Source organism: Sciurus carolinensis (assembly GCF_902686445.1).
Source record: "Sciurus carolinensis chromosome 14 unlocalized genomic scaffold, mSciCar1.2 SUPER_6_x, whole genome shotgun sequence".
NCBI lineage: Eukaryota > Metazoa > Chordata > Mammalia > Rodentia > Sciuridae > Sciurus > Sciurus carolinensis.
Genome location: NW_025920104.1, coordinates 4,219,724 through 4,245,364, shown reverse-complemented (window position 1 = coordinate 4,245,364; position 25,641 = coordinate 4,219,724). Strand labels below are relative to the sequence as shown.

Genomic DNA, 25,641 nt, shown 5'->3' with positions numbered 1-25,641 from the left:
TGTTATAGGATTCAGTTTCCCTACTAGGCCTACTTCAAAGATAAGCAGTACTATATGCAGAAATAAATTGAAAATGTGAAGTCATACAAAAATGCACCTAGTAAAGCATATCCATGCTTTATACCCAACCACTAGGGAACTAACAACAGCAGCATCAAATTCATAGATCACCTACTACCAGGAAGGGCAATGACTTTCTAATTTGAAATTCCACCTCTAGAAGGGATAAATATTTTATTTTTAGAACTGTTGTAAAGGAAATAGAACACTACAAATGAAAAAGAATTATTTAAGCAAAATGGCTATTTGTCACATGTCAAGAGGTTACATGAGATTCAGAGAATACCCAATTAAGTAATTATGTTCAGAATTTCTATGTAATATGTTTAAATATAAAAGCTACAAAGAAAAACCACAGATCATAAAAATATCAAAATGCAAGTGAAACAAATTAGCCACATACACCACCTTAGCATTGCTGCCCTGCTCTCAATTCTTCCAAGAAACAGTAAGAACAGGCAAACACAGGTACATATTTCTGTCATTATTCTCATGTTAGCTAAAGATATATTTGATGATCTCACCCCCTTGAGAAAACAAGGATTATATGATTGGATCTGTTAGGACAATAGGACAAAATAGAATAAAGAGGCTCAAATAGTAACATTTGCAGTGTACCCATAAAACAATGACTACTGGAAACTGTGATATTAATGAACATCTGTACAAAGGGTTAGGATTTTTTGTTTTTTTAAAGATTTTTTTAGTTGTTGATGAACATTTATTTATTTTTAAATTTTTTAGCTTTAGGGATACAATATCTTTATTTTATTTAATTTTATATGGTGCTGAGAACCAAATCCAGTTTCTCCTCAAACATGCTAGGCAAGTGCTCTACTAATGAGACAATGCCAGCCAGGGTTTTAACTCTTAATGATATTGCTAATTCAATTATACAACTGTCAAAAATACTTTTAAGAATTTAATTATAAATTATAATTAAATTTATATAAATTATAATACACATTAAATTATAAAATAAATAGCATTTAATATGTAAAGTAACTTCACTTTGATATATGAAGTTACAGACTAGAGGAGGATAGGAAAACATTTCACTTGATTCTTTTCATATTTATAAAACTTAAAGACTTACTAGATTCTACTGTCATCTGAAGCAAACTATCAATTACATTGAAGAGGAGTCCTTTACTGGATATTCTCAAATGACCTAATATTACTGGAACTGCTTGATACTGCAAAAACAATGTTTTCCCTTCATCTGTCTTCAAATCCAAACAGAAAGAATCAAATGCCTGAGTCAGGTAATCAACTGAAAAACAATGCAAAAATCATCTGCATATCAGTAGTCAAGTTGGTAATCAGAAAGATAAAAGAGAGCATCACCCACCTTAAAAAAATCAAAATCTAAATGACAAGAGATCACAGGCTAAATTTAGATTATTTTCCCCTTAATTTGTTAGAACTCAATGGGAAAGGGAAAGAAAGGTAGTACATCTTGATAAGGTAAATTTCCTTGCGATTTTTCACATTTATTACTGAAACAACAAATAAGACCAATTGCTTTCTGGTATGAAGAAATAAATCATGATTTATATTAACTATCACAAGGAGAGTTTGTTTTCCATATTGATTTTGGGACTGTAATATGCTTCCCAAAAATTGAACAACTTATTTTACTTCTTCTGAATTGTTATTTCAAAATGTAACTTTATATAAACTTGCCAAATGGATTTTAAATAAGGATTATGTCTTTAGCTAAAAATCGGATATTAGACCACTGAAAGACAACTTCAGAAGTTTAGATATGCTCTGGTGTGTTACTTTTCTTGATATATCTGTAAATAAGAATGGGAGCAATATTTTACCAAGGCCAGCACACCTGTCAGATTAGATTGTCTGAAATTGTCTTAAAGATGTTCCACAGGTACCTGGGAAACTTCTAAAGTCAGGATTGAAAAGCACTAATTTAATTAGAATCAATGCTAATAAAGTATTAGATACTTGTATTATTATACTTCAATATGACAAATAAACCCAAGTCACTACTCTTAACAACAGTTTTCTGTAATTCTCCTTTCAAAACTCTATTTAAAGGAATTTTAAAATGTTCATGCTGTTCATATAACACTGAGTTATTTTTTCTATTGAGATTTCTACTTTAATGACTTGAGATACACTAAAAGTATAACAGAATCACCAAAGGACATTTATTGTCTTCTTAGTTTTGGGTTGAATTTTCTTACATAAATATTAAGGAAATAACTAAACCCTAGTTATTAAGGATGAGAAGTTAGAGTAACTCATATGAATTAAAATATAAATTAAAATATTTTGAGAAATAAGAATCTGTGCCTCTGGATCCCTTTATAGTATACTCCTTTCTCTTTTTGATATTATTCAGTTCAAGTAATATTAACATTACTGTGCTTAATTTTGTAGCTGAAAAGTAAACACTGGAAATAAAAGAATAATAGAACAAAGTTGCTAGATTTTTTATATTTGCCTTGTTTAGAGTATATATACATAAATGTATATTTAACAATTTCACAAGCAGAGTATACATTAATTATAAACTCTAAGGAACAAAAGTTTTATCACAGCACCACCTGCTGCATTTAATACAAACTGCTTCACTTATTAATATATCATCTGACATTTAAATAGGCTGAATGCTATGTGGATTTTTCTTAAAATTTACAAGTTGAATAAATTGTTCTTTAAGAGTTTTAATGAGTAAAAAATAGTGCTTGGCTACTTTTTTCAAGAATGAACTTAGAGATAAATTATGTTCTTATTTTAATTTATCCAGTAGTGAAGGTGTTTCTAAAAACAAGACCAATTTATCTTCCAAAAGAATATTTTTAAAATACTAATTTTAACTATGTCAAAACATTTATTTTTCTAAATTTGTTATATTATCAAGTCTTTTAACAAAGTCCTGTCATTGAAATGTTACCTTTATATTCTTTACCAAAAATCAATCTGTTGATCTTAGTCAGTGTAAGATAAAGATTTCCTTTATTTAGCCTATATGACAGCTATAAAAAGCAATTAGAAACTCTGCTTCAATTGACATCTACAGATGAGATCCACTGCCCAGCTATGAGCCTAGGCTAACTCTATGCTCTTAACCAGGTGTAGAGGAAATGATGCTGTGTGCTCAGGATCCTAGCCTCAAGAGCTCTTGCATTGACAACTGTTCTGCCACATGTGAATAGGCCACATGGGAGAAAGGCCAACCAAGAACAGGGAGCCCAGTCCAGAAAAAACTGTCAGTTGAGTTCATCCCAAATTACCAATTCAAAATGTTTTGAGCTAGTAAATAAAAGGTTTTTGTAAGTCCCACAAGGGCTTGGTTGTTTATATAGACATAGATAGCTAATGTGATCTAATATACCTTAATTCAACTCTTAAAATTTAAATAATATAAACAGTAAAGAAGTCTATTGATACTGATAATAGATAGCTACTATTAAGTTAGAATTTAATATAGCTGCATGTGGAGGGACATGCCTATGATTCCAGTGACTCAGGAGGTTGAAGTAGGAGAATTGTAAATTCAAAGTCAGTCAGGGAAACTTACTAAAACTTGTCTCAAAATAAAAAAAAAAAAAAACAATTGTTTGTTCTTTCAGTTCTATAAGTTTTTGCTTCATGTTATTGGTACATAAAGGATTATGATGTTTTCTTGATGATAATCGCTATGAGATGACCCTCATCTCCAATTATAGTCTTCACTCTGAAGTTACTTGGTCATCCCATCAGACAACCTTATTAATCTTTTAATTAAGGTGTTTATTGTCTCCTTTTTTTGCATTTTAATTATGCCTCTTTCTTTTTATTGGCTCTTTTTTAAATGTTATTTAAAAAAATAGATGTTGATGGACCTTTATTTATTCATTATTTATACATGGTACTGAGAATTGATCCCAGTGCCTCACATATACTAGGCAAGTGCTCTACCACTGAGCCACAACCCCAGCCCCAGTCACAATCCTAGCCCCTCACTGGCTCATTTGTTGGTTGTTTTAGGCTTTATACTTAAGCATTTTGAATTCATAGTTTATCTTCTCTTTACCAATTGTCATACTTCTTGGCACTTTAAAGATGATCCGAATGCCCAATAATGTACGAACAAAAATGGTGACAAGGAGCACATAATTACCTTCTGTTATTTCCCCATTTTAAATAAATATTCCTTCCTGTATTTTTGCCTTTTTACAGAGTTATCAAGAATGAACATGATATTTTTCAAACTATGCTATACATTGATATATGATTTTGAATTTTTCTTAATTAAATTATTAATGGTTAAATTTTTTCTTGTATTAATGTGGCTCTAAATTTCTGATATCAGCCTTATTGATCCCTGATGAATATGTACATTTTTAAACTGGTGGCTATTTTCTGATAAAACTTTATTCATCTATGTGTTATCTAAACATGTAAGTTATTAAATAGAACTGCAGTAAACTTTACTTTGGGCTAATTGTACCTTTCTTTTCTTTTTCTTTTTTTGATACTAGGGATTGTACTCAGGACACTTTACCACTGAGTATGCCCATGCCTTTTGAATTTTGAGACAGGGTTTTGCTAAGTTACTGAGGGCCTTGTTAAGTTGCTGAGGTTGCCTCAATTTGTGATCCTCTTGCCTCAGCCTCCTGAGTTGCTGGGATTACAGGCATGAGCCACCATGCCTGGCTCATAAATGATCTTTCAAAGAGTTACCAGTCTATTATAATTTTGAGAACTGAAACCAAGGAAAAATACTAAGAAGGCAGAGTTATGACTTTTTGTTTTTTCATTAGTTCACTTACCACTGGGATTAATGACACAGAACATATTTCAGACAAAGTAGCCAAATTAAATTATTGGCATTGCCCATTTAAAGAAACCACCATTCTGAGTCATATAATTTAGCAAACACAATAGATATAAAACTGATATATTTATTGCTTGACTACACTGGCATGACTCACTTTAACAAAAATTCTTATATTTAATGATTCAGAATGACAACTGGTTACAGGTAATAATTTAAAGTATATCAATTAAGTTGACATTATATATAATCAAGCTGCATACCTATAAATCCCAGCAACTGAGGAGGCTGAGACAGGAGGATCATAAATTTGAGGCCAAGCTGGCAACTTAGTGAGACACTGTCTTAAAATAGAAAATAAAAAGTGTTGGGATAGAACACACCTGGGTTCAATCCCTAGTACTGAGGGAAAAAACTATGATCATCTTTGGTTGAAGCATTTTCTTCTTTCTCTCTCTTTTGCCCCCTCCCTCCCTTCATTTCTTCTTTCCTTTGCAATGCTGGGGATTGAGCCCAGATCTTGCGCAAGTAGCATTGTTTTAAATTGATTCATCTCTATATATATATCAGTAAATTCATTTTTATATACCAAGCACCATGCTAGGTGTGGATGGATAAACAAAATAAGTTTTTATCCTCAGTAAGCTAATTAGTACATGATTGATAAGCTTTTTGGGGATAGGGCCAGGTAATAGTTTTATAAATTTTAGAGGCTACACAGTCTCTTTTGCCAACTACTCAGCTCTGCTGTTCAAAGGCAAAAAGAGTCATAGCTAAGACATAACAAACAAACATGGCTGTGTGAGAAAATTTTATTAGCAAAACAGATTGTGGACCTGATATGCTCTATAAGCTATAGTTTTCCAACTTGGTTGTCTAGCAGAAAATAAAATACTAACTAGCAATTCCAATTTATGTGACAAATAAACCAACAATTGTAAGTGAAGGATGCTATTAGAACATGATCTAAGAGAATCAACACAGGCTTCTGGGAAGAAGCAACAATACAAAAGACTTCATTCTCTCAAATTCAGCAAATAAAAGTTGATTTTAAATAATGTGCCACCATTATGAAATAAGTCAAAATCCCATGCTGAAAATTTAAAACATAATTGATAATAGAATAATTGCTTTATTATATGGTTATCTCTCCTAGTTACTAAAAATTATTCCATAAGCATACTTGAAAGCTTACCTTGAGTGACTGTTTTGAGAACAATTAAGATTGACAAAAATATCAATGGCAAATTGGAGTTCATAAAGAAAGCAGTTGTCTTTGGTATATTTTTCCACAGAATGTTCTGAAGAATTATCCTGAATTCCTTTAATTACCATTCCTTTAAATATATCTTCACTCAGTCTTCTCAATGTTGATGTCATAGTTCAATGTTGTTGAGCATATGTATAATCTTAGTGTATTTGCTCATGCTCAGAAAACATTTATTTTAAATACCGCAATCAAATAAATAAACTAAATAATTTTCTTTTTAATTAAGAAGTGAAACTAGAAAGTATGCAAGACTGGAAGTTTACAATCAACTGAAAATAAATTTAAGTATGTGTATTTTTCTAAAATATGTAAAAACTAAAGATCAAACTATATTTTGGAACAGAGTATCATCAAAGGAAGAGAGGTGGACTGCCTGTTCTCTGTTTACCATTGCTCCACCATCACTGACTACCAGTTTTTCAGGTGTATCTTACTGTATTTGGTTAGGAAATGACAATCTATAATCTCACTGTTTTCAGTTTAATCTGACAATAAATGTCCTCAGTGACTCTGAACACTGAACAATTTCAAAAGAATAAAACACTAGGTTAGAATCATAGAAAATTCACATGGAGAACAAACTGAAACAAGAAAAGGCAAAATGGGAATAATGGCATAGAAAAAATTACCTGTAAATAAAAGAATCTAGTGGTATTCCATATATTCACCAGGAATCAAATGAAAAAAAGCCATTTCATACTACTGCAGAGAGTATTCTTTGCTAAGCCAGACTTAGAAACAACTTAAAATTTCCTCTGTTATTATTATAATTCTTCAATCCCACGTCACTGAGTTTTTAATAGTTACCTGCCTCTGAATGTGAATTTGTGAACAATTCCTGATTCAATATTGATCCTGTAATGCATATAACAAGCTTCAAATTTTAAATTACAAACAGATATACTGAGATTTTGTGAGTATCAAATGCCAAATGACTGGGTGGCACAAGCATTGTAATCTAATTCAAATACATTTCTAATGAGAGTATAATATCACTAGTAAAAAGTAATGCATGAGATTTAAAATCTCAATTTAAAATTAAATATTTCAAGATTAGTATAGTTAAAATGTTAAAATGACAAGATTAAGAATTCCACATATTTTTGTTGAAAAAATTTCTGATGCTTTATACTACTTTAATAATAGGAAAATAAATTGTTCTTTACTTTTCAAATAAGAGTGTGAACACTATTTCTCTTTAATTGAAAAAAAGTAAAAAATGACAAAATTTTTATCTTTTTAAATTATTGCTGAGGCTTCACCAATATCTGCAACCAATATTGATCAAATATGTATGCTCACCACACCAAAAATAAGGGAAGTCTCAAAACCAAATGAAAAAGGAAAATCAATACCTGCCAATTCCAATATATGACAAAATATTACAATTATCCAACAAAGAATTTAACACAGCTCTGATAAAATGAACATTTATAAACACTTTTAGAAAATCTCATTGAAGAACTGAAAAGTCTTACCAAAGAAATATGGAAAATAATATGATCGCCCTCCACCCGCGGGGACAATCACAACACGTATGCTCTTCTTGATCACAGGAACCAAAAGCCGTTTATTCCGCAAGTCTCAGACTTATATTGAGAACATCAGCCTATCAGTGAGTAGACTACCAGGAAAGTCAGCCTATCAAGGAACAGTCTCCAGGCAGATACCAGGATTGCCTCATGTACAACAGCCAACCAGAGTTACTTCCTAAAACTTGTTTATGAGTGCAGCTATGTCTGGCAAGCTGCCAGGCACCATCTTAGAGATCAGGCCAGGGTGCGGCTCTGGGGCCCTCAGAGTCTGCCCCTGACCAAAAAAAAAAAAAGTGGAAATGTTAGAACTGGAAATAAAATAAACACAATAAAAATTTAGTGAATAGCCTGGGTAACAGAATGGAGGGGATAGAGAAAGAATTAATTAACTAGAATGGAAAGAAACAGAGAACAGTTAATCTGAACAACCAAATTAAACTGAAAAACAAACCAATAGGATTTTGAGGAATTTAGAGTATAACAAGAAATTTAATAGTCATATCAGAGTCCTCAAAGGAAATCAAAATCAGGTAGCTAAAATAATACTTAAGAAACAATGACTAAAAACTTACCAGACATGGTAAACAATACACGAAGAGATTAAAGAAGGTTAACAAATCCCAAACAGGGTAAATCCAAAGAGATCAACTCTAAGACCTATCATTGTCAAACTTATGAAAACTAGCAAAAAAAAAAAAAAGGAGAAAGAGAAATGATACTCTATATTACATGTAATATTACATATTACGAGGAAAGTAATTCAAATGACAATAGATTTCTTATCAGAAACCATGGAAGTGAGAAGGAACTGGCACATTTCTAAAAAGCCAATGGTTGTAGGGAAAAAAAAAAAGCCTCTCACCTGAAATCCAATTCCCAGTGCAAATATTCTTCAGAAATGAAAGAAAAATCAAGATGTCAAAATGAAGAAAACAGAAAGATCTGTCATCAGCATATCTACTCTAAAAAAATAAAGTCATTTTAAACAGAAAGGAAAGGCTAAAAGAACATCAGGAAGGAGAACACAAAAAAAAAACAAAAATATACAGTAGACTTTTATTTTCTTCTTGAGTTTATAAGCTGTTTGATGGGTGAAGCAAAATCAATAACATTATCTCATGCAGTTCTTTTTTAAATTTTTTTTATCAGGTCAGGGTACTTAAACACCTAGCCACATTTCCAGGTCTTTCTTTTATATTTTGTTAGAGACAGGATTTTACTAAGTTGCTTAGAGCCTCACTAAGTTGCTGAGGTTGTGTTTGAACTTAAGATCCTTCTTTCTCAATCTCTCAAGTCCATTCTGGGATTATAGGCATAGACCACTGTGTCCAGTTACAGAAGAAATGTTTAGCACGATTATATTATAAATGAGGGAGGTTAAGCAATGTCATATCATTCTATTTACTCAAAACTGGTAAAATGATGGTACCAGTTAGACTAATAATTGATTTATATATAATATAATACCAAGAACTACTAAAAAAGCTAAACAAGAGATATACCCCTTGGGGGCTGGGGACATAGTTCAATTGATATAGTGCTTGCCTCACATGCACAGGCCCTGTGTTCAATCCCCAGCACAACAAAAAGAGAGAGAGAGATATCCAAAAGATTATAGATAAATAGATAAATGAAAATGGAATTCTAAAAAATGTTCACGTGACCCACAAGACAGAAGTAAAAAGAAACCAAAAAATAAAAAAGAAATAAGGTGACAGTTTAAGCCCTACCATGTACAAATTAAATACCAAAAAAAAAAAAAAATACAAAGATTGACAAAACTGATTTACAAATATAACCATATCTATGCTGCCTACAAAAACTCATTTCAAATATAAGAGTACATGCAGGTCAAAAGTAAAAAACAATGAAAAAAAATATGCCATGTGAATATGAATCAAAGGAATGCAGAAATGACTATATTAATATCAGTTAAAGTGATTTCATGAGCAAAGAAAATGACCAAAAAAGACTTTATATAACAATAAAAGGGTCAATCTATCAAAAAGACAAAACAATCCTAAATGTTTATGGACTGAGCAAAAGAGATATACTATGTGAGTTAAAAATGAATGGAAATAACAGAAGAAACACTAATTTACTACTAAAGCTAGATACTTCTTTCAATTTTTTAAAATTTTACTTGTTCTAATTAGTTGCACATGACAGTAGAATGCATTTATACATTTTGAGATATTCAAAACCACCTCTTAAAAATTGATAGAACTAGATAAAATATCAATGAGGATATAAAACAACTTATAATTATCAACAAAACAACCAAACCTGAAGAAACAGAAAGACCCATAGCAAACTAAACAATTCAAGGGTCATGATATGAAAATAAAACATATCAAAATCTGTAGGACATGATTAAAGCAGAATGGATGGGAAAATATCATAAATTAATAAATGTGCATATTAAAAGAGGAAAAGTCTTGAATGAATAAGTTTTAACTTCAGTAACCTAGAAAAGGGAGAGCATAATAAACTCAAAGCAAGGAGAAGCAGGAAAATAATAGCAAGAAGAAATCAACAAAATTGAGAACAAAAATGACAGAAAAATCAAAAAAATGCATAGATAATCCTCTGATAAAACAAAGAAAAAGACAAACTTCTAGGGAAAAAAATGAAAACCCAAATTTCCATATCTGGAATAAAGTAGGGCTATCACTATTGACACTGAAGATTTCAAAAAGATAGTATTGTGATAAACTCTACACCAATAAATTTGTGTATACAAAATGGTTCAGTTCTTCAAAAAGCACAAACTACAAGTCACTAAAGTGAATTACATAATTGTAACTATATAATTAGAATAGTCCTATAACTATTAAGAAAAATAAATTGAAAATTTAACTCCTTCCAAAAAAGAAATCTCTAGGTTCAAAGTGTTCACTTACAGAAGTCTATCCAATATTTAAAGAATTAACACTCTACAAAATTGCTTTCAGATAAGATAATTACCATTTTTATAAACCTAACATTACCCTGATACAAAACCAAAGCTCAAAACAAAGAAAATCACAGACCAATATTTCTCATGAATGTAAATGAAGAATCCTTAACAAAATACAAACATAGAATTCATCAATAAGCAAGAATTAAACATCACAACCAAATGGACTTTATGTCAGGAATGCACAGCTGATTCAATGCTTAAAAATCCATGTAATCTACCATATTAAGCAGTTAAAGATGAAAAACATTATATGAACTTACCAATCAATACAAAAAATTATTTGAAAAAATTCAATAATAAACCCATTCATAATAAAACCTCTGAAAATAGGAATTGAGGGGAATTAACTCAAATTGAAAAAAGTCATCTATAAAAATACTATGTTAATGTTTCCTTAATGACAATAGACTAAATGGTGTCCCCTAAGGTGGAGAACAAGGCAAAGATATTTGCTCTCAGCACCATGTACAATCAGTATAGTGCTAGAAATTCTAGCTAATGCAATAAACCATGAAAAGGAGCTAAAGGTACACATATCAAAAAGGAGAACAAAAACAAGATATACTGTCTTTATATGTGAGATACCATGACTATCTAGGTAGATAACCCCAAGAAGTCTGTTAAGAAATTTCTAAAACTCTTAAGGTCTAAGTCACAGGACACAAAATAAACAACAAAAAAAATCAATTATATTTTTATATGCTATTGACAAACATATGGACATCAACATTTAAAAGAATGCTAATTAAAATCACTTAAAAATTAAAAACTCAGCTGAAAACTCTTAAAGAGGAATTCTGTGCAGAAAACTACAGCACCAATGAGAGAAATTAAAGTTTTAAATAAGAGACAATTTGTGTTCATAAATTGGAAGATGCAACACAATAAAAAGTCAATTCTCAATTTGATATACAAGTTTAATGCTATTCTTATCAAAATCTCTGCAAGGCATTTTATAAATACAGAATATATATATGTATATAAACAATATATATATTGTTTAGATATATATATATATATATATATATATATATATATTTGTTTAGATAGATATATATATATATATAAACAAAATCAAGGGAACTAAAACTGATGGAAGTATTAACTGAAAATAAATTCCTATAGAAATTTACCTGTGTTCCACCATCTACCTGCTGTAGAGATCAATATATAAATTTTACAAAAGACTCATGATGTTTGGCATTCACAAATGGTATCCACTGTAGTTGCTCTGTTATCATAGGTAAAAGCTAAACATAAAATGTTAAAAAATAGAAAGACGCAGTAGTTTTAGATGTCTGGAATTACCTACTAAAATTTTCCAAAAATTAACTAAAGAGAAAATATTTTTTAATAAAAATCTCTCAAAATCTGCATATGCTACAGAATTTGGCAATGTGCACTTGAAATTTTTAGTATGTACTGGGTACAATGGCAAGTGTCTGAATCCCAGTGATCTGGGGTCTGAAGCAAGAGGATTGTTAGTATAGGGAAGCCTCAGCATTTCAGTGGGGCTATAAGCAAGGCAGTGAGAGCCTGTTGGGAGAATAAAAAGCAGAAATGTCTGGGGATATAGCTGAGTACTATTGTTCTCCTGGATTCAATCCCCAGGTATTATCCCCTCAAAAAACTTAAGTATGCATATTTGTTCTCATCCAGCAATAGCACATCAAGGGATTTAAAATGTTTAACCTTAATATACATACTCTTTAAATTTTAAATAATAAAATAAACATATATCCTTTAAAAATGATAACCTAGATTTATTCTTATTATCATAGAATATTCCGTAGCAAGCATAATAAAGAATCCATTTTATATAAAATGTCTATTTAAATTTATATTGATAAAGATATGTGAAAGGTTATTTTCTAAAAATATTAACAGATGGATTTTAATAACTTGAAGAGTATTTACTTTCCTCTTTACACATCTATGTTATCATAATTAATGTGAATTTGTAAAAATAATTAAAAAATTTAAAAAGATGCTAATGACCTTTGCTTCAAAAGTAGGTCATTTTGCTAAATGACTTTAAAGGCCATAAAGATATAACCTAATGCTCTGATAAAATAACACTACTTCTGGAATTTAAGCAATCTAAGAAATCACCTAAAATATACCCCTGCAAAACCACATGTAGAAAAATATTTATTTATAACAACATAATCCTGAATATAACTTAATGGTTAACAGGGAAATTATGTTAACTTTACATCCAATGGACTAAAGATTATGAATGTATTGTATACATTTATTTTCTGTATATGTATTAAGATGTTTCAATATCTTTAAAAAAGCCTTCTAGCTGGGGAAAGACTGCCCATCTCTGAGCTAGCCAATTCTTAGAGACAACAAAAAGCATACTTGAAGATGCCTTTGATCTAACCAATACAGAGTCAAACCTGCTCTGTGTGATCCATGCCTTAGAGAAATTATTCTAGCGGGCCACTCCTATTCACTCTGCCTAGTCTTTCCTTTCTATTTATTTTCCCTTGTTTCTGTCTTCTGCCTCTTGATCACTCTGGTGTCTCTCATGTGACTCTGCATAACCTGCAGTGTTTTCTATCTCTAAGACCTGTGAATATATAAACTCTGTTTTTTTTTTCCTCTGAGCCTCTCTGCTTTCTCATGTAGCTGCATCTGACTGAGAATATCATAAAGGAATATAAATTGTGTGTGCCTGTAATCCCAGCAGCTTGGGAGATGAGGCAGAAGGATCCTAATTTCAATGTCAGCCTCAAAAAAAGTGAGGCACTAGGCAACTCAGTAAGACCCTGTCTCTAAACAAAACACAAAATAGGACTGAGGATGTGGTTCAGTGGTCAAGTATCCCTGAGTTCAATTCCCAGTATTAAAAAAATACAATAAGCAAATAGAAACACATTACTGATAAATTAAATAAAGCAAATCCAGGATACAAAATCATATATACAACCACAGACTTGACTAATAAGTTATGAAAATAAACATTAGTTTCAGTGCATATTTGATCTCTTGATGCAAGATGTGGTACTTCCTCATTTTGAATTATTCTCCCTCTTCAGATTCTGTGATATAAATTTCTCCTGGTTTCCCTTCTACTTCTCTGGCTACTACTTACCAGTCTCTGTTGCTTATTTATTCTCATTTGTCTTACTGTTAAATATTGGAGTTACTCAAGATTCAATATTAGCTACTATAAATTGATGACTAATGTTTATATATATTTATATATATATCAAACCTATCCAAGAGTTCTGGGTCTCTCATGTCAATAGCTTCTAGACACAATCCATTTTGCTGTTTCAAAGTCATCTCAAAATCAACATATCCAAAAGAAACTTGTCTACATACTTAGATTTCCCCCCTAATAATAACTACTCTGAGTTACTGCTATCAACATTCATACAGTTGCAAAATTCATAAACCTGAAAGTCAACCTTGACACTTCAATTTTTACATGGAATCCATTAACAAGTCCCATCAATTTTATCTCCTTTCAAAATAGTCCAGTTCTTATTCTATACCCACCCTCCCAATTCAAATTGCTACTACATTTTACCTTAAGAGTTTCTTAATTATTCTCCCACCACAGAATGTGATTGACTCCAATCCTACCTCCATGTAAAAGTCAGTACAATCATTTGGAAGAATAAACCTGATACTATTTTTTCCCTCAATGCTCTTCACTGGTTTCCTACTAGTGTTAAGGTATCATTTCCTATAATTCAAACAATAAAACCTCAAACAAAGAATGAAAAAATTACAGATATTTCATAATTTGAAAAATGTCCAAATAGTAATTTTATGGAGACTTTCATGCATAAATGCAATTTGATAACCATATACTCTTTTAAGATCACAATCTCAGTAAAATTTTATGTGTCAAACTCTCCCACCTCATTTTAATATGTGACTGACTATAAAGCATTCCTTCCAGAAAACAGGTTACATAACTCTATAAGAAAGCATTCAGAATAAATAAGACTATAAGATATTCAACAAATTCAGACTCTTCAACATAATAACAAAAAACATGAGAAGGGGGAGAAAGGAGATGGTAAATTGTCCAAAATATAGACTTAGGAGACACAAAGAACAAGAGCACCGTGTAGCCCTGGTTATATTATTTTGGTTGTAGTAGTAGGTTTTATAGAAATAGCTTTTTTGAGACATAATTTGTAACTGAGGGAAAACCTAAATAAACTCTCCAGCTTCACTTACTTCCAGTTGACTTTAAAAATCACCAATTTTGAGGGTCAAAACACACAAGTGATCAATATATTATTAGTCTTTCACTAGCTGTGCTGTAGATGGTGCCTATGACATGTGGGTTTATGCTGATAACTGTTGCCTATATTACCTTTCAAGGACTTGAAGGCTGCCTTTGTCAAAAGAACTAACTATTGGGCTAGGGTTGTGGCTCAGTGTTAGGGCACTTGACTAACACATGTTAGGCACTGTGTTCTAGACTCAGCAACACATAGAAATAAACAAAAATGTTGTGTACATTTATGACTAAAAAAAAAAAGAAAGAAAAGCACTAAGTGTTCACTTAGGCCTATGCAGCTATCCAAAGGATGACTAAACAGGGTGAAAAGTCTGGCATCTTTGCCTTTGCATTTTATATGTCTCCTTTGCTACCTTAATTTTTGGGTCAGATTTTTTCTGTTCAACTCTACATATATACACATTAGTAGCTTAAGGAATATTTGGTCAGGACTGGCAGAAAAGGTTGATTTGCCCAAAATTTCTCTAATGTCTCTCCTCCCATTTCAACACTAAAGGCAACAAGAAAAGGGTAACTAAGATATTTTAAGTTTTACAGGGGCATCATGATGAACAGATTGCCAACTATCAGATTTTGCAATATCCAACTCCTGACCATTAAACTGTTGCCTAGAAGTTCCCAGTCATAGATCCATTCCTAACCAGACCATGCCTTCTTTTCCCCTTCTCTAAAGATAAATGTAGTCTAAAACTTGTGTCAAGATGATCTTTTGGGGTAGTAGTCTACCATCTTCTCAGTTTTGCTGACTTAATAAGTAAATATTTTTCCTCACTCCAATAACTTGTTCATGATGCACTAGGCATCTTTACCAGAGGTGAGTAAATGGATTTGGGTTCAGTATCTGATTCACCCACAATCAAACTTTTAAACTGAATAATCCAGTGATTTTTAGAATATTAATAAAATTGTGCAACCCATCACCACAAGTTTTAGAGTATTTTCCAACTCCAAAATAATCTTACCATTAGCATCATCCCAACACTTTAGCCCAAGTCTCACAGTCAACCACTAAATACTTTCTGTCTATAGTTTTTACTCAATTTTTCATACAAATTAAATCATACCATATGTTTTTTTTGTGAATGAATTCTTTCACTTATTATAATGTTTTCAAAATTCTTGATGTTTTTAATTTTTACAGACTGCATTTTGATTTGTTGTACACAAATGGGGTACAACATTTCACTTCTATGTACATGATGTATATTGACACAATTCATGTAATCATACAAGTACATAGGGTAATGATGTCTGTCTCAGTTCACTATCTTTCCTGCCTCACACCCCCCATTTCCCTCTACACAATCCAAGTTCCTCCATTCTTTTCTTACCAGTACCCACCACCTCCTCCCCCATTACATATCATCATCCACTTATCAAAGAAAACATTTGGCCTTCGTTTTTTGGGATTGGCTTATTTCACTTAGCATGATATTCTCCAACTCCATTCATTTACCTCCAAATTTTATTCTTCTTTTTGACTGAATAATATTCCATTGTGTACATATACCACAGTTTCTTTATCCATTCATCTATTGAAGGGCATCTAGTTTGGTTCCACCATCTAGTTATTGTGAATTGATCAATTATAAATGCTGATGTGGCTGTGTTACTGTAGCATGCTAGTTTTAAGTACTTTGGGTATAAATTTAGGAGTGGGATAGCTGGGTCAAATGGTGAGTTCATAATGCTAAAATTTATGTTTTAACATGCATAAAACTTCTTTCCTTTTCAATAATAGTAATATTATTATAAACACAGTAATCCACTATAATAAATATAAAACATCTATTGATTATTATTTGGTTGATATTTGGGCTAGTTCAACTTGTTGCCTATTATAAGTCATGTTACTATGAACAATCATATACAAATTTTTATGTCTACAAATCCCTTCATTTTTCTTTACCACACACCTAGTAGAATTGTTGAGTTATAAGGTAACCTGACAATCCTTTTTTGAATGAGCAACCAAATTATCTCTCTATGTAGTTATACCATTTTATAATCAAATGGGCACTGTGTAAGTGTTTCAATTTCTTCAAATCTATAATCATGTGGTTTTTTTTTAATATAAGCCATCCTGGTGAGTGTGAAGTGGTATATCATAGTTTCCATTTACATTTCCCTGATGACTAATAATGGTGAGAAGTATTTCATGTGCTTACTGACCATTTACACATCTCTTTTTTTTTATTGTAAACAAATGGGATATATGTTGTTTCTCTTACACATCTCTTTTATGTAAATGTCTATACAAATTCAGGGGGCATATTTAGCATTTTTATTAGTTTTTTTAAATACTCAGAATGGAAGTTCCTTATTCAATATGTAATTTGAAAATATTTTTTATATTCAGTGGGTTGTCTTTAATTTTCTTGATATCTTTTTCCTTTTAATTTTTTTGGTTCTTGATGGACCTTCATTTACCTGTATGTGATGCTCAGGATGGAACCCAGTGCCTCGCACAAGCTAGGCACTCTTCACTGAGCTACAACACAAGCTCTTGATATCTTTTGAAGCACAGAAGATTCTTATTTTCAAAGATCCCATTATTCTGTTAATTTTTTTCTTTAGTTGCTTATGCTTTTTGCTATACTTAAGAAAACACTGCCAAATCCAAGGTCACAAAGATTTACTTACATGTTTTCTTCCAAGTTTTATACTTTAACCTCTTTACAAATTGAGACTTTTGATGCATTTTAGTAGGTTTCTAATATGTGGATTAAGGCAGGAGTGTAACATCATTCTTTGTATGCAGTTACCCAGCTGTCTCACATCATTATTAGAAAATCTATCATTTTCTCACTGAACTCTTTTAGTACTATGGCAAAAATAAATTCCCTGTAAACATGAAGGATCATTATTGACTTTGATAATCCACTGATCAGTTTGTCTAACCTCAAGCCAGTACCACTCTATTCACTACTACAGTGCTGTAGTTAATTTTAAAAATAGGAAGAAATTATACTACTTTTCTAAACATCATGTTGATATTCTGGGAAAACAACAATTCAATATGAATTTCAGGACTGCCCTTCAATTTCTGTGAAGAAGCTAGCTGGGATTTTGATAAAGAATATAATCATGCTGTAGATTAAATTGAGGAGTACTGGCATCTTAAGAATATTTTCTCCCTGATCATATCTGTTCATTATTTAGAGCTTTTTATTTTATTTTATTTTAACCAGAGTTTAGAACTTTTAATTTGTTCTAAAGAAACTAAAGTAAAACTCATAAAACATTCTGCTTTCCTTTACACCCCCCAATGCAAACAAAAAACAATTATTTGAAGGAAAAAAAAACTTCGTACATGGGATAAAAAATATAAATTCAGAACTTACTGATAAGGTTTAATTTCTTTTAATAGTCCCCTATGGCTTTCAGAGTATATGCTTTGCAGCAAAATTACAATACAGCTATTTACTATATTTTTCCATATATTTACCTTTACCAGAGAATTTTGTTTTCAGATGGATTTATATTTGATTTCTAATGTACTTATATTTCAACTTGAAGAATTCCCTTTAGAATTTCTTGTAGGACAGTTCTAATGCTTTTGTTTTATCCAAGAAAGACTTAATTTCTGCTTTATTTCTGAATAACAACTTCATTGAATAAAGTACACTTTATTTGACAGTTTTTTTTTTTTTTTGACATTAACACTTGGAATGTGCTATTCTAGTGTCTTCTGTCTTGCAAGGTCTTTGCTGAAAATCTGATAAAATCCTTACAAAGATTTCTTTGTGTGTGACAATTTGCTTTTCTCTTTCAAATTTGTCTTTGACTTTTAAGATCCTTTTGTCTTTGACTTGAAAATTTGGTTGTTTTGTCTTGATGTAGGTCTCTGGGTTTCTTAGCTGGAGTGTCTTTATTTTCTTGCATTTGGATGCATATTTCTTTCCTCAGAAAAAGCCCACCTCAGTCATTAGTTCTACAACTAAGCTTTCTGCCCCTTCTCCCTCTCTCTTCTTTTTTGTGACTCCAATAATGTGTGCATTTGTTCACGTGATGGTATCCCATGAGCCCTTTAAGTTCTGTTTCTTCAGTTTTTTTCTTTTACTGTTCTTAATTGTCTTCAAGTTTGCTTATGCTTTTTTTGTTGTATCAAGTCTAATAGTGAATTTTTCAGATCAGACATTGTATTCCTGTTATGTTCAGATATGTAGTATCCCCCCAAAAAATTCATGGGTAAGTCAATACAAGTAAGTTTGACAGTGAAATAATTGGGTTTTAAAAGCATTAAGCTAATCAATACATTAATCCACATGGATGGATTAACTGGGTGGTGATTGTAGGCACTTAGAATGTGGTTGGAGAAGAAGGTAGGTTGCTCAGTGTGTTCTTTGGGGTATATTTTTCCCCTTGGTGAATGGAACTTTCTCTGCTTCCTGATTGTTATGTACTGAGCAGTTTGTCTCCTTCACACTCTTCCACCATGATGTTCTGCTTTATCTCAGACCCAGAACAATGAAGTCAACTATCCATGAATTGAGACCTCTAAAATTTTTGCCAAATAAAATTTTCCTCCTCTAAAATTGCTCATCAGTTCTTTTGATCACAGTGGTAAAAAAGCTGAGTGAAATATATCCTTTCTTATAGTCTCCATCCTTTTGCCAATACTCATTTTGTTCATACATCATTTTCCCAATTTTGTTTTGTCTATGTTCTCTTTTAATCCACTGAGCATCTTTAAGACAGTTTTAAAATTGTCAGAAAATTCAGAGATCTGCATTTCCTTAAGTTCAGTATCTGGAATGTGCTTTTTGTTTATTTGATTGAATTAATGTCCTTGTTTCTTTGGATGCCTGATGATTCTCACCACCCCCAATGACCCACTCCTTATTTGCACCTTTGGAAAACAACCACCTTTCCAAGCCTGTACAACTAGCTTCATGCAGGGAAGACTTTCACCAATCAGCCTGGCTAGAGACTGTAAGACCTCTCAGAATTTTTCTTGGAGATATGTCTTCTGTAGGCCTGTATACTTTATATTGTATTGAATTCCTCAAACAGCCTTTCTTGTTTCTTCTCAGAAACCCATAATCATTCTAACTTCTTTGTAAAAAAGTACAGATCTCTTAAGCTATAACATGGTATAGCATTTGCCTGTTTTGTGCAGCTTCCAAACTATGCCATCAATTTCTTCAGCAAGAAAAAAAAAAAAAAAAACCAATAGGCCAGACAAGACAAAAACCAGTACTGTGAACAGTTCAGAGACAAATCAAAACATTGACCATGCAGTCCATTTTTTTGCTTCCATTCCAAAGGAGGAACTGGGATATGGGTTTCTTCCTCGTTGCATTGTACTGTAGGAGGGGGATGTGGACATGCAAAATCCCACAATTTTTCCTATTCCTTTTGATGAATTTCCTTTTCAGCTGCACACTGAACTCTGTGCTACAGCATTTCAACTGGTCTCTGGAGTTCTTGCAAACATGTCATGGTTTACATAATATAGTTAATTTGGTGTTTCCAGGGGATTATGAGGGTTTGGATCTTCCTAGATTAACACCTTGATGCATAGTCCTACAACCACAATTTTATAACCATTAGCTGTAATACATCTATTATTGGCAGACTCTACTTCATACTACTACATTTTTCTATTCTCAATTTCTTTGGAAATATCCCACTCATCTCTTGTTAAATCACACAAGAAAATTAATTTTGTAAGGTATATCCAGTCTGATCATCTATCTAATGGACAACATTTAATTCCCAGTGGCTTTTTGTGTTTTAAATATTAAACCCATCCTTAAAAGATAATGGATCACAACTATGATAAATTACATAATGAAATGTGTCAGAAGGATACAAAGGTTAATTTCTAAAGAGACTACTCTTTGAAATTACTTTTGAGTTATAGTAGTATTCTTATAATAAATATAAGACTCACCAAAGTGGCTTATACTTTAATCCTCTTATTCTCATACCGAAGAAAAAAGGTTTTTAAAAAAAGGGTTGCAGGCTGGGGATATAGTTCAGTTGGTAGTGTGCTTGCCTTGCAAGCATAAGCACCTGGGTTTGATCCCCAGCACTGCAAAAAAAAAAAAAAAAGGGTTGCATTATTTTAAAATCATAAAATATGAATGATATGAATACTTCCTTATGTTGGCCATAAGTATTCAATTCACTAATTCATTAATTTTGTTCTATTTACCCTTTTCTTATTCTATTAATACTTTTCTTAAGCTTTAAGATTGCTTTACCTTTATTAACATATTAGTAAGGTGAAACAGTATTTTAGATATAAGAATCTATGCTCAGCAAAAATTGTAAATTCCAATTAAGTCAAGAATATTTTTAATGATGACAAATCAAATACCAAGGCATATGTGTAATAAATAATACATTCTTATGCCACTAAACTGATGTACAGGCATATATGATCCAGATTCCAGTTTTTACAACTGCCAATTGTTAGCTTTAATATCTTAGGACTGTGCCTTCACATCATCTACTCCTAGGAAATGGAATTTCTCTGCAGAACTACAATACTGCAGGCCTTCCTAATTAGCAGATATTCTAAGGTAAGTTTAGAAATGGCATAGGGGAATACCTGATGTAGGAGATAAGAATTCTATATAAATGTTCATTTTCCCCCCATCACTGCCATAAAAATTTACCAAAAACTTAATATTTAAACAACCCATTTATTATGGTATAGTTCTGTTGGCTGGAAGTCTGATGTGGATCTCAGACTTTATTGTTCATGATGATCAAGATGTCTACAGAAACTATGTTCCCTTCTGGAGGTTGGAGATGATCAGGTTCCTTGCTTATTAAGGTTGTTGGCAGAATACAATGCTTTGAAGTGGTAGGACTGAGATCACCACATCTTTGCTAACTTGTATGATAAGGGCAATTTCCAGCTTCTAGAAGTCACCAGCACTCCATTACTCATGGTCTTTCATTATCAAAGCCAGAAATAATGATAGGTTGAATCCTTGATGTCCACCACTTTTTTTTTCCACTTTTCACCTTTTGTTCATTCTTCCTCTATAGTTGTATATATGATAGGATATGTTATTACATATTTGTGCGGACGCAGAATAAAACAGTGTAATTTAGGCAATATTGCTCATACTTCTGAGTATTCAATTTTTTCATGTATTTCTTATGGAACCTAACCATCAATCTCTAAATATCTTTTATCCTAATTAGAATATATTAATACTGATAATCAATTTAATATCTTTAATATAAGAATTTCTTTCTATTTGATTTTAGAATTCTCTTGAAAATAAAACTTTTTTGCCCTTTGTGCCAAAAGACCAAGTAGGTTCCAGTAGGTTCTGAATTCTAAAATTATGGATAAGAGAAATTGTCCACATCACTGAATATTTATTTATTATATTTTACTTATTTATTTAATTTTTTTATTGTAAACAAATGGGATACATGTTGTTTCTCTGTTTGTACATGGCGTAAGGGCATACCATTTGTGTAATAAATTTAAATAGGGTAATGTTGTTTGATTCATTCTGTTATTTTTTTCTCTTCCCCCCAACCCCTCCCACCCCTCTTTTCCCTCTATACAGTCCTTCCTTCCTCCATTCTTGTCCCCCTCCCTAACCCTAACTCTAACTCTAACACTAACCCCTCCCACCCCCCATTATGTGTCATCATCCACTTATTAGCGATATCATTTGTCCTTTGGTTTTTGAGATTGGTTTATCTCACTTAGCATGATATTCTCCAATTTCATCCATTTGCCTGCAAATGCCATAATTTTATCATTCTTCATGAGGGATTAATATTCCAATATATATATATATATATATATATATATATCACACTTTCTTTATCCATTCATCAATTGAAGGACATCTAGGTTGGTTCCACAATCTGGCTATTGTGAACTGAGCAGCTATGAACATTGATGTGGCTGTATCTCTGTAATATGCTGATTTTAAATCCTTTGGGTATAGGCCAAGGAGTGGGATAGCTGGGTTAAATGGTGGTTCTATTCCAAGTTTTCTAAGGAGTCTCCACACTGCTTTCCAGAGTGGCTGCACTAATTTGCAACCCCACCAGCAGTGTATGAGTGTACCTTTCTCCCCACATCCTCGCCAACACCTGTTGTTGCTTGTATTCTTGATAATCGCCATTCTAATTGGGGTGAGATGGAATCTTAGGGTGGTTTTGATTTGCATTTCTCTTATTACTAGAGATGTTGAACATTTTTCCATATGTTTGTTAATTGCTTGTAGATCTTCTTGTGTGAAGTGTCTATTCATTTCCTTAGCCCATTTGTCGATTGGATTATTCGCATTCTTGGTGTAGAGTTTTTTGAGTTCTTTATAGATTCTGGAGATTAGTGCTCTATCTGAAGTATGATGGGCAAAGATTTTCTACCACTCTGTAGGCTCTTTCTTTGCATTGCTGAGACCTTCCTTTGCTGAGAGAAAGCTTTTTAGTTTGAATCTATCCCAGTTATTAATTCTTGCTTTTATTTCTTGTGCTATGGGAGTCCTGTTGAGGAAGTCTGGTCCTAAGCCGACATGTTGAAGCACTGGACCTAATTTTTCTTCTATAAGATGCAAGGTCTCTGATCTGATTCTGAGGTCATTAATCCATTTTGAGATTAGTCTCATGCATGGTTAGAGATATGGGTTTAGTTTCATTCTGTTGCATATGGATTTCCAATTCTACCAGCACCATTTTTTGAAGAGGCTCTTTTCTCCATTGCATATTTTTGGTCCCTTTGTCTAGTATGAGAAAACTGTATTTATTTGGGTTTGTATTCATGTCCTCTATTCTGTACCATTGATCCACCTTTCTATTTTGGTACCAATACCATGCCATTTTTGTTACTTTTGCTTTGTAGTAGAGTTGAAGATCTGGTATTGTGATACCCCCTGCTTCACTCTTTCTGCCAAGAATTGCTTTAGGTATTCTGAGTTTATTATTCTTCCAGATGAATTTCATGATTGCTTGCTCTATTTCTGTAAGGTACATCATTGGGATTTTAATTGGAATTGCATTGAATCTGTATAGCACTTTTGGTAGTATGACCATTTTGACAATATTAATTCTGCCTATCCAAGAACATGGGAGATCTTTCCATCTTCTAAGGTTTTGTTTAATTTCTTTCTTTAGTGTTCTGTAGTTCTCATTGTAGAGGTCTTTCACCTCTTTTGTGAGATTGATTCCCAAGTATTTTATTTTTTTTGATGCTATTGTGAATGGGGTAGTTTTCCTAATTTCTCTTTCTGAAGATTCATCACTTATGTATAAAAATGCCTTAGATTTATGTGCATTGATCTTATATCCTGCTACTTTACTGAATTCACTTATAAGATCTGAAAGTTTTCTGGTGGAATTTCCTGGTTCCTCTAAGTATATAATCATATCATCAGCAAATAGGGATAGTTTGAGTTCTTCTTTTCCTATTCATATCCCTTTAATTTCTTTGGTCTGTTTAATTGCTCTGGCTAGAATTTCAAGGACAATATTGAAAAGAAGTGTTGAAAGAGGGCATCCCTGCCTTGTTTCAGTTTTTAGGGGGAATGCTTTCAGTTTTTCACCACTGAATAATTATAATTCTAATATACAATTATTTCACCACTAATGTCTTATCTCTACTTTTGCAAAGATAAATTCCTATCACATTAAGAAAAACATGTGTGAATTAGTTTTGATAGGGTCTGAAATAAAACTTTTGTAGTGACTATTAGTGTGATTATTTTTCTATCAAAAATCCTTTCAATATTTTTCACTTATAAGATATCCAAGCCTTTCCCTTATTTAAATTTTATAACTACTGAATCATATATTTCAAATTTAAAAAAACAAATCTTTACATACTTTTCTTGAATATCATTTTGCTAAGAAGATTTGAGTAATAGCTCTTCACCATCCATACCAGATTCTTTATGTTTTACTTTGCTAAGTTGATGGTATAAAATCTAGTCGATGAAAATCATTTGAAGTTCATATACTTGCTTATTAGGTGGCATCTATACATCAAATATTAAATCAAACAATTATGTCAATTTATAATCTCATCAAAGTTATAGAAGAATTTACCTAATGTGCTTTTAGCATATTTTAGATATTTTTTTAAGGACAGAGCTTCTCCAAACAAGCCAAAAAAGATTCCAAATCAAATATGGCCAACTAATATTGAAAACATTAATGCTGGATAAGATAAGCAAGAAACTCATAAAAGTGAAGGTGAAAGAACTGAACTTTATCAATAAAATAAGGAATTTTCATGAAAGTTCTTGATTCAAGTTTGATCAGCAGAAAAGAAAAATTGGCTTTAACTCCACAGTATAAATCATCATATATCTAAAAGATTCTAACAAATCTGAAGGTTTCCAAAGGTAAAGAAATTCCACTATGCGAATTCATATTTTCTTCTTTCGACAAAAGTTGCTCTCTTTGTCTTTGTATTATAAATTTTATTAACATGATATGAAAATTATAAAGTCATTATTAACCATAAGATCTTATGATTTGTGTTACTGTACCTGAAACACTACTAAAATATTTTGTTTTTGCAAATAAAAATGTATTTGCAATATTCTAGAGATATCTGTCTGTAAAAGAATACCAAAAAGAATGTTTGATAAATGAAAAAAAACAAAACAAAAACAAAAACTAGAGGACAAAATAAATTTTCCTCTGAAGAAATTTTCAGTCACATCATACCTTAGAAGTTTTAGAAACCGGTACTTTTTCTTGTTTTACACTTTTCATTTCATGAGCAGCATGGGAATCTTCTTTCAATCTCTGTATTGTCAT

At 31.8% G+C, this 25,641-nt stretch overlaps 1 pseudogene; it reads right to left on the bottom strand.

Moving 5' to 3' along the window:
• Positions 1 to 1,115: 1,115 nt before the first annotated feature.
• On the bottom strand, positions 1,116 to 25,641 carry LOC124973159 (coiled-coil domain-containing protein 138-like; annotated as a pseudogene).